Here is a 5720-nt window from a genome sequence, read left to right as displayed (position 1 = left end):
GGGGGGGGGCGCGGGGCGGGGAAGCCTGTCTAACTCAGGTCTGCCAAGAGAGGACAATGGTCTTCCTTGGAAATAGGAGCTATTTTCTTCTATCCCACTCGCAAATGTGTTATCTCTTTGACCTTTTACCATTCGTATTTTATGCTAAATATAGCTGTGAGGATGGTGTTGGCTAATAAACATATTAATCACCTGGTACTATATTTGGAAACCATGGATTGTAAGAGGAATACCAGAAAGTCAGGGAATGAGGGCAAAATTCATGGCACAAAATTCATACAAATTTTAATGAGGGCTCTGATTTTTACAACTCTTAAGACTTTACACATATGTAAAAGGCTAGAGCCCATTCTTAGTTAAGAAATCTTCAGGTCGTAAAGGATAATGAGGTTTTAAAGCTCTTTTAGGCTTCACTTAGATTAATAGTGCACTTCAGGATCACCTGAAGGGCTTGTTAAAACATATAGATTCCTGCCCTAGCCAGTTTGGCTCATGGATAGAGCGTCAGCCTGCAGACTGAACGGTCCCAGGTTCGATTCCAGCCAAGGGCACATGCCTGGGTTGTGGGCTCAATCCCCAGTAAGGGGTGTGCAGGAGGCAGCTGATCAATGATTCTCTCTCATCACTGATGTTTCTATCTCTCCTTTTTCCTTCCTCTCTGAAATCAATCAATAAATATATATTTTTAAAAATAGATTCCTGGGCCCTACTCCAGGGTTCCCATTTCAGTAGGTCTGGTGTAGGATCCAAGAGTTGGCAGTTTTAAAATGTCCCAGGTGAAGCTGATACTGTTGATTTTGTGACCATACTTTGAAGTCTACGGGTCTAGAGATTTATCATTAGTGTTGTTAAATTAAATGTTAAATTAACATTAATATTAATATTAATATTAATAGAACAAGCAGACTTCTCATCTTTCCCCAAAAGCTGTCCAAAGATTGAATGAACAATTAAGAAGGGAGAGGTGATTGTCTTATTAATAAGACTATCTAGATATAGATTATCAGTCTCTTGGTAGGAAGGTTGTTAAAGGGAATTAGAGATTCAGGTTTCATGTGGAATTTAATTTTAAGGTTCCTTCTAATCTTGATAGCCTCGTGATTCTATAAGGTAGACCAAAATAGTTATAAAAATTAGAAAATAGCCCTCGCCAGTTTGGCTCAGTGGATAGAGCATGGGCCTGCTGACCAAAGGTTCCTGGGTTAGATTCCGATTAAGGGCACATGCCTGGATTGCGGGCATGATCTCCAGTGGGGGCATGCAAGAGGCAGCCAATCAGTGATTCTCTCTCATTATTGATGTTTCTATCTCTCTCTCCCTCTCCCTTCCTCTCTGAAATCAATAAAAAATATATTTTAAAAAAAAGAAAATAAAACATCAATTTCGATTCATAAATATTTATATATGCATATACTTAGAAATGTGAGTTGATTCGTGCATTTGGAATAGAGGTTGGTAAAGATTCCTGAGAAGTTGTAAAGATTCTTCTAAGGACTTAAGAAATGTATCAGATTCATAAATGAGGCAATAAATACTAACTCTGGAGTTAAAGACCTTTTTTTTTTAAAAGGATGTTGGGTAGCTAATATCACTGAAAAGGTTGCAGAATTAAACTTGGAAAACAAGCACCAAGCTAGTTAGACAGCAAAAAGGACCACAGCCCAAAATCATAGTACAAAAGCGAAATGGTAGAGATACCATGCCACCGACCAACCCTGGGCACCAGGGCTGCCCCTGAAAACTTGATTCTGCTGCCACTGCAGTCCTTGCCCTTCCACCAAATAGGTTCTTAGTGATTTCTGCTTCTTGGTGACACTACCCCAATTCAAAGTCCAAGTCTGAGCATTGACTGGTAGAGTTATGAATGCTCACACTCGAGCACCAAGATAAGATAGGGAATTCTCTAGATAGCAGAGCTATTGGGCAGTTCCCCAAATGATAGACATTCAGCGGGAGGGCCCTCCAGAGTTTCTTCCACAGGATAGTACTAGGTGTTATCACAAAAGCATTCAACATTTCTTTTTTATCATACTTTGGCAGCAGGGTACTTCAGAGCTTTTTAAAAATGCGTATGCATTTTGCTTCTCTAAGAGGGAAGTATGGTGTGCAATATTTGTCAAACTTACTTGAGCAAGACACTTTTTCATAGTAACTCTGAGTTTCGTGGAACACATCCTGAGAATGCTGGAGGCGGGAAATCTAAGAAAGATAGAGATCATGCACAAAGGATTGCAACAGACATGCCCAGATGTAATAAGAAGTGAGAGCACTTAACAAGGTGGACAGAATGGAGAGTGCCTTGAGGTCTGCAAGTCAAGTTCATGTTTGATTCATTGGAAATTAGCTGTGGTGAGATTGAGCTTGAAAGTTCTAGTTAGCTTGAACTGGTAGTTTCAAAGGTGGCTCTGATTGTGGTGCATAGAAGATTGGGCCCTGGCCAGAAAGCTCAGTTGATTAGAGTGTCGTCACAATACACCAAGGTTGTGAATTCGATCCCAGGTCAGGGAACATAGAAGAATTAACCAGTGAATTCATAAATAAGTGAAACAACAAATCAGTGTTTTTCTCTCTCTCTCTCTCTCATCAATAAATAAAACCTTTTTAAAAAAAGAAGAGTTGGGAGAGGAGAGTCAAAAAACAAAACCCCATGAAAAGGTTTGATCAGTTATGATTTACAATTAGAAATATAGATCTAAATGGAGAGACAAAGACTCCTATCTTAAAGATATGGGAGCCAAATCTACCCACAGCCTAAGCTAAGAATGGTTTTTAATTTTTTAAACGGTTGGGGGTAAAACTCAAAAGAATAATGATATTTTGTCTCACATAAAAATTATATGAAATTCAAATTTCAGTGTTCATGAGTAAATTCCATTGCTCTCATTTGTGGGCCTATATTACAAAAAAATTATGTTCAATTATTATTATATTTTGACTTTCATCACTTAAATATGCATGAAATCTTTTCTCTCTTGTTATATAAGCACCTACATAATTTTCAGTTTTGCCTCTTGGCCCACAAAAGCTAAATTATTCTATCCAGCCTCTGCTCGAGTCCACTGCCCTCCTTTTACTGATACTGAACTGAAGCTCATAGTAATTTGAACTGAGGTCTGAAGCTACCCAGTGATGGAACCCAAGTGTTTCAACCCCTATTCTAGAGCTCTTTCTAGTGCATCTTAGATGCATCAGTCCAACTGATGTTAATACGAAGAGTGGTGTGTGTGGAAGACAGGACAGGGAGAGGCAGCGTCCACCTCTATCCCAGTGCTAAAGTGTCACTGGATGCTCATCCATAAGGAACATGATGGAGAAGCACAAGGAAGGGGGTGAGGGGGGATTCATAGCGTCACTCAAATCTTGTAAACCAGCCCAATTGACACCTGGGTCTTCTGACTTCTACATTTCTGCATTTAAAGCATTTCTTGTATTAACTCAAAGATGTCTAGCCAAAAGGTGAACAATGTGGAAATTCCTCCTTTTTTACACATTAATGTGCTATGATGCGGAAGGTCACTTATGTGGCAGGGCTTATTGTTTTTACCATCACTACTTAGAAACAGAAACCTTCAGCTTTGTTTCTTGAGACAATTAGATTTTATATATTTGGTTAGTACTTCCAAGTGAGATAGCATGTATCAATGGCCAGATAAAAAGGAAATCTGACATTGAGAAGGATTCTGAAGTAAGGTCCCAGCCTCTGGGAAACGGAGGATTTCATTATCAATGTCAGCCATAGATATAGGAAGAGAAATCACCTCCCTTCGGATGTCCTGGGGATATTAGAACATTTTGTTGAAAATATTTGGTTGTGCCAAACCGGTTTGGCTCAGTGGATAGAGCATCAGTCTGCGGACTGAAGGGTCCCAGGTTCGATTCTGGTCAAGGGCATGTGCCTTGGTTGCAGGTGCATCCCCAGTTAGGAGGCAGCTGATCGATCTTTCTCTCTCATCAATGTTTCTAACTCTCTATCCCTCTCCCTTCTTCTCTGTAAAAAAATCAATAAAATATATTTTTTTTAAAAAAGAAAGAAAATATTTGGTTGCCAGAGAATTCTAGGATATAGAGTGATATTGTAGCTATTCATTTTGTTCATTGTATAGTTTATTGTATTTATATATATTATAGTTTAGTCTATAAAACCTTTCTGTTTATGAACTTTATTACCTCTCTAATCAAGTCTGTAAGTATTGTGATTTTTTAAAAGAAATCAGTGGTCCACCAAGGTAATTCTTTTCTTTCTGGTTCATGTATTATATAGTCTAAGCAAGAACAGGCTAAATGAATTCAGTATAAATAAATGCTATACAAATTTTTTTTAAATAAAATTCATTGGCCCAGTCAAAAACTGGTGTTCTTGTAAGCTTCGTGCAAACTCTTTTTTAAAGGTGTAAGTAGATTTTTCAGAATGAGATTGCTGAGTTGAAAGAAGCCCTAACATAGCTCCCAGCCTCCTTTAGCAAAATTGAATCCCAGTAGATGAGTTAGGGCTGTGCTTTCACGGGGTGCTGATGTTGAGAAAAAGCCTGAGATGGACACTTAGTTCTGGGGAAGTGGTTCCACTAACCACAGCCCTGACACGCTGTCATGGCAGCAACACAGACATGTTGACAGCCGGGCCTCAGAGGCTCACTTCCTTTGCCTTGTGAAATCCCTCTCCTGGAAGTCGCTAAAAATCACAAAGTCTGAAATTTGGAAGAAGATTGGTGAAAACCTGATAGTGCTGACAGCCCAACAGAAAGAGAGTGAGGGCCATGGCTTCAGGGTGTCCACCCACTAGGCAGTCAGTTCCAATGAGCAAGGTTCTTCCTGGCATCTGAAAGCGGACCGAGGAAGTGAGATGTGGGTACCCTGGTGCACCTCTGGTTGGGGCTCTCTTCTTCATAACATTACAGACTAATTAATTGTAATATCTTTCTCTCCCATTAGACCACTGTTTCTCAAATGGGGACAACTTCGTCCCCCAAGAGACATTTGCCTGGAGACATTTTTGGTTGTCACACCTGGGGAGGGGAGTGGCACCAGCACCTAGTAGGTGGAAGCCAGGGATGCTGCCAAACATCCTACAATGCTTAGGGCACCCACCACACAAAGAATTATCCTCTCCAGATGTCAACAGTGCACGGTTAAGAAACCCTGCAGTAGACTAAGATTCTTAGACCCATCTGTCATGCTCAGCACTCTATCCCCAACACCTGAGCACAAAAGGAGGCTCTCCGCACACCTTTACAGCTGGTTTCCCTAAGTCATTGCTTAGGCACCAGCCGGCACTACCCTGAGCATATTGCACAGGACTTAATGTTTCCTCTACCCCCATCTCACTGCTTCCGAGCTGCCAATGTCTCTGAAGGGGTGACATTTCTTCTGTCTCATCTCTCTGTCATCTCTCTATATTGAAATCTACATATGCATACTGTTGCATTTGCATTCTTGAGAAGAGATTGAAATAAAAGGGTAGATGTTTTTTCGTTGCTTATACCTAGTATTTTGAGGTACAGTAATGAACTATATTGAATGCTGGTTTTAGCGACAGTGATCATTAGGTTTATTATCAAGACCCTTCACTACTGAGTGTATGTGCGGGGGATGGAGGGGAGGTGGCAACATAAGAGCATTTATGAATATAGTATAGCAATTCTTTAGTTTGTGTATAGAACATGTTTATCCTTTTGAGGAGATCATTCTGGATGGCCCCAGAAGTTCCAGCAGAGAGCTGGGTC

The 5720-nt window shown here is 40.3% G+C and overlaps 1 protein-coding gene across 6 annotated transcripts in view; it reads left to right on the top strand.

The window, feature by feature from the left end:
• Window positions 1-5720, top strand: part of LRRC8B (leucine-rich repeat containing 8 family member B) — a 73841-nt gene that overhangs the window by 66367 nt on the left and 1754 nt on the right. The window lies entirely within an intron of this gene.

This window comes from Myotis davidii, unplaced genomic scaffold, assembly GCF_000327345.1.
Source record: "Myotis davidii unplaced genomic scaffold, ASM32734v1 scaffold1146, whole genome shotgun sequence".
NCBI classification, from domain to species: domain Eukaryota; kingdom Metazoa; phylum Chordata; class Mammalia; order Chiroptera; family Vespertilionidae; genus Myotis; species Myotis davidii.
This window is presented reverse-complemented; position numbering and strand designations above follow the sequence as displayed.